Raw genomic sequence first — 13,868 nt, forward strand, 5'->3', positions numbered from 1 at the left:
GGATAACACAAACAAAAACGATAACGTGACAGTCAACGGTCTAACACAAACCAACTAGAACAAGATCCCACAACAACTGTGGGAAAACAGCCTGTATAAATATGGTTCCCAATCAGAGACAACCAGCACCAGCTGACACTCGTTGCCTCTGATTGGGAACCAATCTGGCCAACATAGAAATGCAACTACTAGATAAACAAATGAAACGCACACCCTGGCTCAACATACAAGTGTCCCCAGAGCCAGGGCGTGACAGTACCCCCCCCCCTAAAGGCGCGGACTCCGACCGCGTCAACTAAATACCACAGGGGAGGGACCGGGTGGGCACTCCGCCTTGGCGACGGATCAGGCTCCGGGCCTGATCCCCACTCCCTCTCCAACCCCCCAAAGTACCCCTGGTCCGGTCTGGCCCCGCTGACCGGAGCTGGACTGCACACTGGTGGAGCGGATTGCTCTAGCTCCGGCGTGAAGCAGCTGACCGGTGCCGGACCAGGCACCGGTGGAACAGGCACGGGCCGTGCCGGACTGACGACGCGTACCATAGGCTTGGTGCGGGGAGCAGGAGCGGGCCGGACCGCACTGGCGACGCACACCACTGGCTTGGTGTGGGGAACAGGCACGGGCCGTGCCGGACTGACGACGCACACCACTGGCTTGGTGTGGGGAGCAGGAGCGGACCGGACCGGGCTGGCAACGCACACCACTGGCTTGGTGTGGGGAACAGGCACGGGCCGTGCCGGACTGACGACGCACACCACTGGCTTGGTGTGGGGAGCAGGAGCGGGCCGGACCGGGCTGGCGACGCGCACCATAGGCTCGGTGCGGGGAGCAGGAACAGGCCGGGCCGGGCTGGCGACGCGCACCATAGGCTCGGTGCGGGGAGCAGGAACAGGCCGGGCCGGGCTGGCGACGCGCACCATAGGCTCGGTGCGGGGAGCAAGAACAGGCCGGGCCGGGCTGGCGACGCGCACCACAGGCTCGATGTGAGGAACAGGAACAGGCCGGACCGTACTGGGGACACACACCACTGGCCCTATGCAGGGATCAGGAACGGGCCGGACCGGACTGGTAACACACCCCAGTACCTCTCACCGTGCCTCCACACTTTCCCTCTCCTCTGTGACCAGTGGCCCCCTTAACCTGGCGGCCTCCTCTGCACACCCGCTGGACCGCTCCATCGCGGCCTCCTGCTGCCCCGTCGTCCACGGCGTGAGCCCCCCCCCCCCTAAAAAATGTCTGGGGGTCTCTCCTCCCCGTGGGCCAGGCCTCTATAGTTCTCGCCCAACTCTCGCTCTTCTGCTTCCAACTCCAGCCATTCTGCTCTTCATTTGGCTTGACCCAGTCGAGACTCTTCCTCCACTGTTCCCAAGTCCACCCTCTCTGCTCTTCACTAGGCTTGACCCAGTCGAGGCTGCCACGGAGATCTGCTAGCAATTCCCCTGGCGATGGCTCCTGGACACGCTGCTTGGTCCAGTTTTGGTGGGATCTTCTGTCACGATCGTCGGAAACAGAGGACCAATGCGCAGCGTTGAATGCAAACATATTTATTAACTCTGAAGGATAACACGAACAAAAACGATAACGTGACAGTCAACGGTCTAACACAAACCAACTAGAACAAGATCCCACAACAACTGTGGGAAAACAGCCTGTATAAATATGGTTCCCAATCAGAGACAACCAGCACCAGCTGACACTCGTTGCCTCTGATTGGGAACCAATCTGGCCAACATAGAAATGCAACTACTAGATAAACAAATGAAACGCACACCCTGGCTCAACATACAAGTGTCCCCAGAGCCAGGGCGTGACACTTTGTTGGCAATGACACAGGTCAAATGTTTTCTGTAAGTCTTCACAAGGTTTTCACACACTGTAGCTGGTATTTTGGCCCATTCCTCCAAGCAGATATCCTCTAGAGCAGTGATGTTTTGGGGCTGTCGCTGGGCAACACGGACATTCAACTCCCTCCAAAGATTTTCTATGGGGTTGAGATCTGGAGACTGGCTAGGCCACTCCAGGACCTTGAAATGCTTCTTACGAAGCAACTCCTTCGTTGCCCGGGCGGTGTGTTTGGGATCATTGTCATGCTGAAAAACCCAGCCACGTTTCATCTTCAATACCCTTGCTGAGGTTTTCACTCAAAATCTCACGATACATGGCCCCATTCATTCTTTCCTTTACACGGATCAGTCGTCCTGGTCCCTTTGCAAAAAACAGCCACAAAGCATGATGTTTCCACCCCCATGCTTCACAGTAGGTATGGTGTTCTTTGGATGCAACTCAGCATTCTTTGTCCTCCAAACACGAAGAGTTGAGTTTTTACCAAAAAGTTCTATTTTGGTTTCATCTGACCATATGACATTCTCCCAATCCTCTTCTGGATCATCCAAATGCACTCTAGCAAACTTCAGACGGGCCTGGACATGTACTGGCTTAAGCAGGGGGGACACGTCTGGCACTGCAGGATTTGAGTCCCTGGCGGTGTAGTGTGTTACTGATGGTAGGCTTTGTTACTTTGGTCCCAGCTCTCTGCAGGTCATTCACTAGGTCCCCCCGTGTGGTTCTGGGATTTTTGCTCACCGTTCTTGTGATCATTTTGACCCCACGGGGTGAGATCTTGCGTGGAGCCCCAGATCGAGGGAGATTATCAGTGGTCTTGTATGTCTTCCATTTCCTAATAATTGCTCCCACAGTTGATTTCTTCAAACCAAGCTGCTTACTTATTGCAGATTCAGTCTTCCCAGCCTGGTGCAGGTCTACAATTTTGTTTCTGGTGTCCTTTGACAGCTCTTTGGTCTTGGCCATAGTGGAGTTTGGAGTGTGACTGTTTGAGGTTGTGGACAGGTGTATTTTATACTGATAACAAGTTCAAACAGGTGTCATTAATACAGGTAACGAGTGGAGGACAGAGGAGCCTCTTAAAGAAGAAGTTACAGGTCTGTGAGAGCCAGAAATCTTGCTTGTTTGTTATTGACCAAATACTTATTTTCCACCATAATTTGCAAATAAATTCATAAAAAATCCTACAATGTGATTTTCTGGATTTTATTTTCTCATTTTGTCTGTCATAGTTGACGTGTACCTATGATGAAAATTACAGGCCTCTCTCATCTTTTTAAGTGGGAGAACTTGCACAATTGGTGGCTGACTAAATACTTTTTTTCCCCACTGTATATATAATGTGTGTGTGTGCGTGTGTGTGTGTGTGCATGCGTGTGCCTGCACCCTTGCAAACATACAAGGTGGTCCCACACAGGAAAATAAGACCACAAAGCAGTTTAGTTAAACAGAAACTAAACTGCAGCCTCTATTGGTGTTCTACATGTAGGCTTCTCACCCTCAGACATTCTAGTGAAATAGGAAACATTGTTTTTACTGAAGCTATATGTGTACAGTATACACTGAGTATATCAAACATTAGGAACACCTCCTAATATTGAGTTGCACTGCCCCCTTTTGATTTAGAATTTTAAGACCCCTTGAAGTATCCCCCCCAAAATATGAATAAATTATTTAATGAACAATTATTTTGGGCTTTACTGCTATTAGATCATACAAACGCATTGAATAACAGTCACTACATGGAACAACAGATAGTCCCCCAAAAAAAATCAAAGTGAAGTTTGGTCTGAAGTGTCTGTCCTATATCTGAGAGATACACTACATGGCCAGAATTATGTGGACACCCCTTCAAGTTAGTGGATTCGGCTATTTCAGCCACACCCGTTGGTGAAAGGTGTATAAAAACGAGCACACAGCCATGCAATCTCCATAGACAAACATTAGCTGTAGAATGGCCCGTACTGAAGAGCTCAGTGACTTTCAACATGGCACCGTCATAGGATGCCATCTTTCCAACAAGTCAGTTAGTCAAATTTCTGCCCTGCTAGAGCTGCCCCGGTCAACTGCAAGTGCAGTTATTGTGAACTGGAAACATCTAGGAGCAACAACGGCTCAGCTGCAAAGTGGTAGGCCACACAAGCTCACAGAACGGGACTGCCAAGTGCTGAAGCGTGTGGCGTGTACAAATCATCTGTCATCGGTTGCAACACTCACTACCGAGTTCCAAACTGCCTCTGGAAGAAACGTCAGCACAATAACTGTTCGTCGGGAGCTTCATGAAATGGGTTTCCATGGCTGAGCAGCCAAACACAAGCCTAAGATCACCATGGCAATGCCAAGCGTCGGCTGGAGTGGTGTAAAGCTTGCCGCCATTGGACTCTGGAGCAGTGGAAGCGCGTTCTCTGGAGTGATGAATAACGCTTCACCATCTGGCAGTCCGATGGACGAATCTGGGTTTGGCGGATGCCAGGAGAATGCCACCTGCCCGAATGCATAGTGCCAACTGTAAAGATTGGTGGAGGAGGAATAACGGTCTGGGGCTGTTTTTCATGGTTCGGGCTAGGCCCCTTAGCTCCAGTGAAGGGAAATCTTAACACTAAAGCATACAATGACATTCTAGACGATTCTGTGCTTCCAACTTTGTGGAAACAGTTTGGGGAAGGCCCTTTTCTGTTTCAGCATGACAATGCCTGTCACGCTCGTCGTAATGAGTGGACCAAGGCGCAGCGTGAAATGCGTACATCTTTTATTGAGTACTATTAACAATAACAAAACAACAAAACGAAACGTGAAGTCCTCGGTCATAAACACAAACCTACACGGAACAAGATCCCACAAAAGACAAGTGCAAAACAGGCTGCCTAAGTATGGTTCCCAATCAGAGACAACAAGCCACAGCTGCCTCTGATTGGGAACCACCCCGGCCAACATAGAAACACATGAACTAGAACAAGAACATAGAACACTAAACATAGAAACTAACACCCTGGCTCAACATATAATAGTCCCCAGAGCCAGGGCGTGACAGTACCCCCTCCCCCAAAGGCGCGGACTGCGACCGCGCCAACTAAACCCAACAGGGGAGGGGCCGGGTGGGCATTCCGCCTCGGAGGCGGATCCGGCTCCGGGCGTGACCACCACTCTCTAGCAAACCCCCGTAGCGCCCCTGGTCTGGTCTGGCCCTGCTGGCTGGAGCTGGACTGGACATCGGTGGAGCGGATTGCTTAGGCTCCGGTGTGGAGCAGCTGACCGGTACCTGACCAGGCACCGGTGGAACAAGCACGGGCTGTGCCGGACTGACGACGCGCACCACTGGCTTGGTGCGGGGAGCAGGAACAGGCCGGGCCGGGCTGGCGACGCGCACCACTGGCTTGGTGCGGGGAGCAGGAACGGGCCGGACCGGGCTGACGACGCGCACCACTGGCTTGGTGCGGGGAGCAGGAACAGCCCGAACCGGGCTGACGACGCGCACCACTGGCTTGGTGCGGGGAGCAGGGACGGGCCGGACCGGGCTGACGACGCGCACCACTGGCTTGGTGCGGGGAGCAGGAACGGGCCGGACCGGGCTGACGACGCGCACCACAGGCTTGGTGCGAGGGGCAGGAACAGGCCGGGCCGGGCTGGCGACGCGCACCACTGGCTTGGTGCGAGGGGCAGGAACAGGCCGGACCGGGCTGACGACGCGCACCACAGGCTTGGTGCGAGGGGCAGGAACAGGCCGGGCCGGGCTGGCGACGCGCACCACTGGCTTGGTGCGAGGGGCAGGAACAGGCCGGGCCGGGCTGGCGACGCGCACCACAGGCTTGGTGCGAGGGGCAGGAACAGGCCGGGCCGGGCTGGCGACGTGCACCACTGGCTTGGTGCGAGGGGCAGGAACAGGCTGGGCCGGGCTGGCGACGCGCACCACTGGCTTGGTGCGAGGGGCAGGAACGGGTCGGGCCGGACTGGGAACACGCACCACTGGCTTGGTGCGAGGGGCAGGAACAGGCCGGGCCGGGCTGGCGACGCGCACCACAGGCTTGGTGCGGGGAACAGGAACAGGCCGGGCCGGGCTGGCGACGCGCACCACAGGCTTGGTGCGGGGAATAGGAACAGGCCGGACCGGGCTGTGGAGACGGACTGGAGGTCTGGAGCGAAGAGCTGACACAACCCGTCCTGGCTGAATGCCTATTTTTACACACTCTGTGTGAGGCATCAGCACAGGACGTACAGGGCTGTGTACTCGTACTGGCACTACAGCACGTGGCACTGGCGCAGGATATCCGGGACCGAGGAGGGGTACTGGAGGCCACGAGCGTTGAGCCGGCACACTCCGTCCTGGCTGCATGCCCACCTTAGCACGACACGTGCGTGGTGCTAGCACAGGACGTACAGGACTGTGCCGGACCACTCGCGGCACAGTACGCAGCTCCGCATACCTTGGAACCTGCCCAGTCTCACGCTGCCTAGCCTGAGTACGGGGAGTTGGCTCTGCTCTACCTCTAGGCTCCGCCAACCTCCCTTCCAGCCCCCCAAACCCGGTGGCCTCCTCTCCTAATCCACAAACTCGCCCTGTAGCTGCCTCCAGCAGCCCCGTCGTCCATGCCGTGTGCCCCCCCAAAATGTTTTATTGGGGTTGCCTCTTGCGTGTCCGACGTCGGCACGGTTGGTGCTGCTGCTCATCTCTATGGCGCGCCTCCACCGTCTCCTCCCACGGACGGCGATCCATTCCGGCCTGGATTTCCTCCCAAGTCCAGGATCCCTGCACGTCCAAGATCTCCTCCCAAGTCCAGGCTGTCTGCTCCTGGACACGCTGCTTGGTCCTGTTATGGTGGGATCTTCTGTCACGCTCGTCGTAATGAGTGGACCAAGGCGCAGCGTGAAATGCGTACATCTTTTATTGAGTACTATTAACAATAACAAAACAACAAAACGAAACGTAAAGTCCTCGGTCATTAACACAAACCTACACGGAACAAGATCCCACAAAAGACAAGTGCAAAACAGGCTGCCTAAGTATGGTTCCCAATCAGAGACAACAAGCCACAGCTGCCTCTGATTGGGAACCACCCCGGCCAGCATAGAAACACATGAACTAGAACAAGAACATAGAACACTAAACATAGAAACTAACACCCTGGCTCAACACATAATAGTCCCCAGAGCCAGGGCGTGACAATGCCCCCGTGCATAAAGCGAGGTCCATACAGAAATGGTTTGTCGAGATCAGTGTGGAAGAACTTGACTTGCCTGCACAGAGCCCTGACCTCAACTCCATCATACACCTTTCGGATTAAATGGAATGGCAACTGCAAGCCAAGCCTAATCACCCAACATCAGTGCCCGACCTCACTGACGCTTTTGTGGCTGAATGGAAGCAAGTCCCCACAGCAATGTTCCAACATTTAGTGGAAAGCCTTCCCAGAAGAGTGGAGCCTGTTATAGCAGCAAAGGGGGGACAAACTCCAGGTTAATGCCCATGCTTTTTGAATGAGATGTTCGACAAGAAGGTAGCATTTTAATTGTTGTGTTTTAAAAACTTTATTTAACTCTTTATTTTTGGTACTAAACAGTCTTCATATATATAGTACCAGTCAAAAGGTTGGACACACCTACTCATTCAAGGGTTTTTCTTTATTTTTACTATTTTCTACATTGTATAATAATAGTGAAGACATCCAAACTATGAAATAACACATATGGAATCATGTAATAACCAAAAAAGTGTTTAACAAATCTAAATATATTTTAGAATTTAGATTATTCAAAGTAGCCACCCTTTGCCTTGATGACAGCTTTGCATACTCTTGGCCTTCTCTCAACCAGCTTCATCTGGAATGCTTTTCCAACAGTCTTGAAGGAGTTCCCACATATGCTGAGCACTTGTTGGCTGCTTTTCCTTCATTCTGCTGTCCAACTCATCCCAAACCATCTCAATTGGGTTGAGGTCGGGGGATTGTGGAGGCCAGGTCATCTGATGCAGCACTCCATCACTCTCCTTCTTGGTCAAAGAGCCCTTACACAGCCTGGAGGTGTGTTGGGTCATTGTCCTGTTGAAAAACAAATGATAGTCCCACTAAACGCAAACCAGAAGGGATGGTGTTTCACTGCAGAATGCTGTGGTATCCATGCTGGTTAAGTGTACCTTGAATTCTAAATACATCACTGACAGTGTCACCAGCAAAGCACCATCACACCACCTCCTCCATGCTTCACGGTGGGAACCACACATGCGGATATCATCCATTCACCTACTCTGCATCTCATAAAGACACGGCGGTTGGAACCAAAAATCTCAAATTTTGACTCATCAGACCAAAGGACAGATTTCCACCGGTCTAATGTCCATTGCTTGTGTTTCTTGTCCTTTAGTAGTGGTTTCTTTGCAGCAATTCGACCATGAAGGCCTGATTCACACAGTCTCCTCTGAACAGTTGATGTTGAGATGTGTCTGTTACTTGAACTCTGTGAAGCATTTATTTGGGCTGCAATTTCTGAAGCTGATAACTCTAATGAACTTATCCACTGCAGCAGAGGTAACTCTGGGTCTTCCTTTCTTGTGGCGGTCCTCATGAGAGCCAGTTTCATCATAGGGTTTGATGGTTTTTGCGATTACACTTGAAGAAACTTTCAAAGTTCTTGACATTTACCAGATTCACTGACCTTCATGTCTTAAAGTAATGATGGACTGTTATTTCTCTTTGCTTATTTGAGCTGTTCTTGCCATAATATGGACTTGGTCTTTTACCAAATAGGGCTATCTTCTGTATACCAACCCTACCTTGTCACAACAGCTGATTGGCTCAAATGCATTTTTCCTAAAATTAACTTTTAACAAGAAACACCTGTTAATTGAAATGCATTCCAGGTGACTACCTCATGAAGCTGGTTGAGAGAATGTGTGCAAAGCTGTCATCAAGGCAAAGGGTGGCTAATTTGAAGAATCTCAAATGTAAAGTATATTTTGACTTTTTTGGTTACTACATGATTCCATATGTTATTTCATAGTTTTGATGTCTTCACTATTATTCTACAATGTAGAAAATAGCAAAAATATAGAAAAACCCTGGAATGAGTAGGTGTGTCCAAACATTTGACTGATACTGTACAGTCATGGTCAAAAGTTTTGAGAATGACACAAGTATTGGTCTTCACAAAGTTCGCTGCTTCAGTGTTATAAGATATTTTTGTCAGATGTTACTATAGTATACTGAAGTATAATTACAAGCATTCCATAAGTGTCAACGGCTTTTATTGACAATTACATTAAGTTTATGCAAAGAGTCAATATTTGCAGTGTTGACCCTTCTTTTTCAAGACCTCTGCAATCCGCCCTGGCATGCTGTCAATTAACTTCTGGGCCACATCCTGACTGATGGCAGCCCATTCTTGCATAATCAATGCTTGGAGTTTGTCCGAATTTGTGGGTTTTTGTTTGTCCACCCGCCTCTTGAGGATCGACCACAAGTTCTCAATGGGATTAAGGTCTGGGGAGTTTCCTGGCCTTGGACCCAAAATGTCGAGGTTTTGTTCCCCGAGCCACTTAGTTATCACTTTGCCTTATGGCAAGGTGCTCCATCATGCTGAAAAAGGCATTGTTCGTCACCAAACTGTTCTTGGATGGTTGGGAGAAGTTGCTCTCGGAGGATGTGTTGGTACCATTCTTTATTCATGGCTGTGTTCTTAGGCAAAAATGTGAGTGAGCCCACTCCCTTGGCTGAGAAGCAACCCCACACATGAATGGTCTCTGGATGCTTTACTGTTGGCATGACACAGGACTGATGGTAGCGCTCACCTTGTCTTCTCCGGACAAGGTGTTTTCCGGATGCCCCAAACTATCGGAAAGTTACTTTACCCCAGTCCTCAGCAGTCCAATCCCTGTACCTTTTGCAGAATATCAGTCTCTCCCTGATGTTTTTCCTGGAGAGAAGTGGCTTCTTTGCTGCCCTTCTTGACACCAGGCCATCCTCCAAAAGTATTTGCCTCACTGTGCGTCCAGATGCACTCACACCTGCCTGCTGCCATTCCTGAGCAAGCTCTGCACTGGTGGTGCCCCGATCCCGCAGCTGAATCAACTTTAGGAGACGGTCCTGGCGCTTGCTGGACTTTCTTGGGCGCCCTGACACCTTCTTCACAACAATTGAACCTCTCTCCTTGAAGTTCTTGATGATCCGATAAATGGTTGATTTAGATGCAATCTTACTAGCAGCAATATCCTTGCCTGTGAAGCCCTTTTTGTGCAAAGCAATGATGACAGAATGCATTTCCTTGCAGGTAACCATGGTTAACAGAGGAAGAACAATGATTTCAAGCACCACCCTCCTTTTAAAGCTTCCAGTCTGTTATTCCAACTCAATCAGCATGACAGAGTGATCTCTAGCCTTGTCCTCGTCAACACTCTCACCTGTGTTAACGAGAGAATCACTGACATGATGGCAGCTGGTCCTTTTGTGGCAGGGCTGAAATGCAGTGGAAATGTTTTTTTGGGATTATGTTCATTCTCATGGCAAAGAGGGACTTTGCAATTAATTGCAATTCATCTGATCACTCTTCATGACATTCTGGAGTATATGCAAATTGCCATCATCAAAACTGAGGCAGCAGACTTTGTGAAAATTAGTATTTGTGTCATTCTCAAAACTTTTGACCACGACTGTACTTCCATAAATGTTTTCAACTGGTACCGGGGGAATTTCAGACAAGTCATTGTGAGGCCTGTGGGCATCCTAGAACAAAACAACTGACTTGTGCGTATTTGTGAGAGTCTCACCGTTCCACAGAGGGGTCATACTAGTGTGTAGCCCAAACTGTTCGGACGCTACAGACAGAAGTTGGCAGATCGGCTGTCCCGACCTCAGACGAGTCCCACTTGTGGGGGTCGTAGAGCAAAACGGAGAACAGAGTCTCTTCTTTCCATAGAGGGTTCATAATTGTTTGTAGACCAAACTGTTCGGACGCTACTGACGATTTTGTGAGAAGTCCAATTTTCGGGATGTCTCATGGTCTGACATACACCGCTCTAGCTCGCACCTTTCACCGCAAATGCAGAAGTGCAACATAGGCTGAGGTGGTGGATTAAGACGAATCCAATGCAAAAAAAAAAATTTGATATCTCTAGCTTTAACTGATGTTTTTTTTGGAGATGTTTTTATTATGCTAATTGGATTTCTGCTGGGCGTGGATTTGACCTTAGGGGTTAAACTTTCTCCTCCCCTTCATCTACACTGATTGAAGTGGATTTAACAAGTGACATCAATAAAGGATCATAGGTTTCACCTGTATTCAGCTGGTCAGTCTGTCATGGAAATAGCAGGTGTTCTAAATGTTTTTTACACTCAGTGTATAATAGAATTACACTGATAATGATCTCTTTCTCATTTGTCTCCTCAAGAAAAGGTTGTGGCTGATCCAGGTACAAGTATGTATCATGATTAACACATATCATATGAAGCATAACATCAGGACTGAGAGACACAAATTCTATATTTTTCACACACTGGAGACCAAAATAATCATATTTCCTATTCCTTTTCACCCATCCCACTCTTGTCCTCTGTCCCCTCTCATCTATTTTCTCTATTATTCACCCACCTCTACCAGATAACCCGTCCTGCTACAGGATCGAGCCTGGCACCATGGCTGGCATCATCGTTGGAGACGTGATCCTGACCATTGCCATTGTCATTGTCACATACCACTGTGCCAGCCGACGCAGACGTCGAAAAGAGAGGGGTAAAGTGCCATGCAGAGTTTTTTCATGAACATAATATTTCTCTACTGCTTCCATTGGATCATGGGCCTCTGTCCTATGCCCACTATGAGCAATATTATAGGTCACAGTATTATACTTATGAAAGTTTAACTTCCCCCTTTTCTTGTCATGGTTCCTGCATCCCTGCCAAGATTCTGTTGCTTCCCTTGTATCCTCATTCTAGAATTTGAACAGCTCTATAATATTCAAGTTAACCCCTTAGACTCTGTAACACATGTACTGTTTATTAAGTGCTTAAAAAACATAATCAATTACCATCAGTCAACTGTAAATCATTAAATATCACTAGTATTTTGTATGTAAGAATATGTTTGAGAGCTCTCTCTCTCTCAATTCAATTCAATTCAATTCAATTTCAATTTCAATCTACTCTCTCTCTCTCTCTCTCTCTCTCTCTCTCTCTCTCTCTCTCTCTCTCTCTCTCTCTCTCTCTCTCTCTCTCTCTCTCTCTCTCTCTCTCTCTCTCTCTCTCTCTCTCTCTCTCTCTCTCTCTCTCTCTCTCTCTCTCTCTCTCTCTCTGTCTCACACACTGTCCTTGTTTCATAATGTGTCCCGTCTGTGGACCACAATGGAAATAAGTCGCAGACTTTTTTGAGTTTATCCTCGATGATTCTTAATCAAGTGCATAATTTTGTGTATGTACCTTGTTTTAAAATGATCAAATAAACAAACAAAAAATGTAATGCCCAGTTCAATAATAATATACTCAAAAATCTTAAGCATGTAGAAAAAAGCAGTAGGAACATCTCTGTGATTTTGTATTTTAATCATAAATATAGATTTGAGAAGAAGAAGCATGCTATATGTGAATGAGTGTACACGGAATTTCCCTACATCCCTCATCCTAAAATAACAATGTTGTTGCCTGAGATCCTTTTTGACCAGCGCCATAGAAATTGTTTTTATGAATGTCCAGTGTGTAGGCCTATAGTAGTTTCCCTACTCAACTCTGAGCTAAAAGCACTTTGAATGTAAAGTGCCATGGACATCCCTCTGCCCCTGGTATGATATTGTATGATGTTTGTCTCTGTGGTACACTCTGAAATGTTGACTCTGAGTTGACCGTTGATTTCCATCCACTGTATCTTTTATAGCTAGGCTACCTTAAGTCCCTAATGTAGGGAGGTGTTTATTGTGCCGACAGGGTAAGCTATCATTTCAGATGAACTTGTGGTTGAGAGAACCAGGCTTGGCTAGAGCTGCTGTCAGGTGTTGGGAACCACAGCCTACAGAAAACCACAGGTCATATTAGAAAGAAGAAAAAACTGCCGATCTGCAGGACGCTGAGCGGAAAAGGTCTAGTGTGGGCGCCATGGTAATAAGCAAGGCCTTTGTCAGAAACAAATAGCGAAGCTGACATCCGTCGTCCACAATTAGCAGAAGAGGACAACACTGTCTGCTGAGATCTGGGTTCTTTATCTGTCAGATAACACTGTAGGATGACAAATAAATGTCTATGATGAATGTCAATATTTGTCTAAAAATGTGTCTCTGTCCTTTCCATTTTCTCTAAACTGTTGATTTGAACTGTTAATTGATTCACTGAAAAAATCAGAAAAGTGAAGCCCACAAAGTGTTCAGTTGACCCATCACAGTAATGTATGAGGTGTGTAGAGGCTTCTCCTCATGTTGATAGGCTAGGTGATTTCCTGAGCTGGTGTGAGTCTAACCACTAAAAGTCAGAAGTAAAACCACTTACTGACTTCTCTGGTATTGGCCTGACCTACCATTCAGGGAAATTAGGTTCCGTTTGTATTTTTAAGAAATGGGTTTAGACACATGCCTGCCTCACTGGCCCCCAGAAATGGCAGACTATACCAGCATTGTATGAAGACAATATTGGTATACATTACAATACAGTAACAGTAGCTGCTACTAATAGAACACTATATAGCCTCAAAACATAGTCAAAACTATCATTTTTATATCCTGGCTTGTCAGTCCTTGCATCCATAGCAATGTCTATGAATTTGAGTGGTTCTCCAGCTGCATCCCTCAGCTTTTCGCTGAAACGGGCAGGGAGGATTTTTTTGTTATTGTTTCAACTGCTGATTGCTGCTTTAAGTATAAATCTAAATGAATAGAAGTATTTCAGGAGGGTGAAAAAGTTATACTGGGAGAGTGGTTTTTAATATTTGAGCCACTGACAATGGCTTGTCTTCTCAAAACGACATGAATGTTATCAAACTGTGTGAGCTGACGTGTGTAGAGACAGACAGTTCAACACTCATGTGGACATGACATCACAGGGGCAGAAACAGAAACTCACTCA

The sequence above is a fragment of the Coregonus clupeaformis genome, unplaced genomic scaffold (genome assembly GCF_020615455.1).
Source record: "Coregonus clupeaformis isolate EN_2021a unplaced genomic scaffold, ASM2061545v1 scaf0053, whole genome shotgun sequence".
NCBI classification, from domain to species: domain Eukaryota; kingdom Metazoa; phylum Chordata; class Actinopteri; order Salmoniformes; family Salmonidae; genus Coregonus; species Coregonus clupeaformis.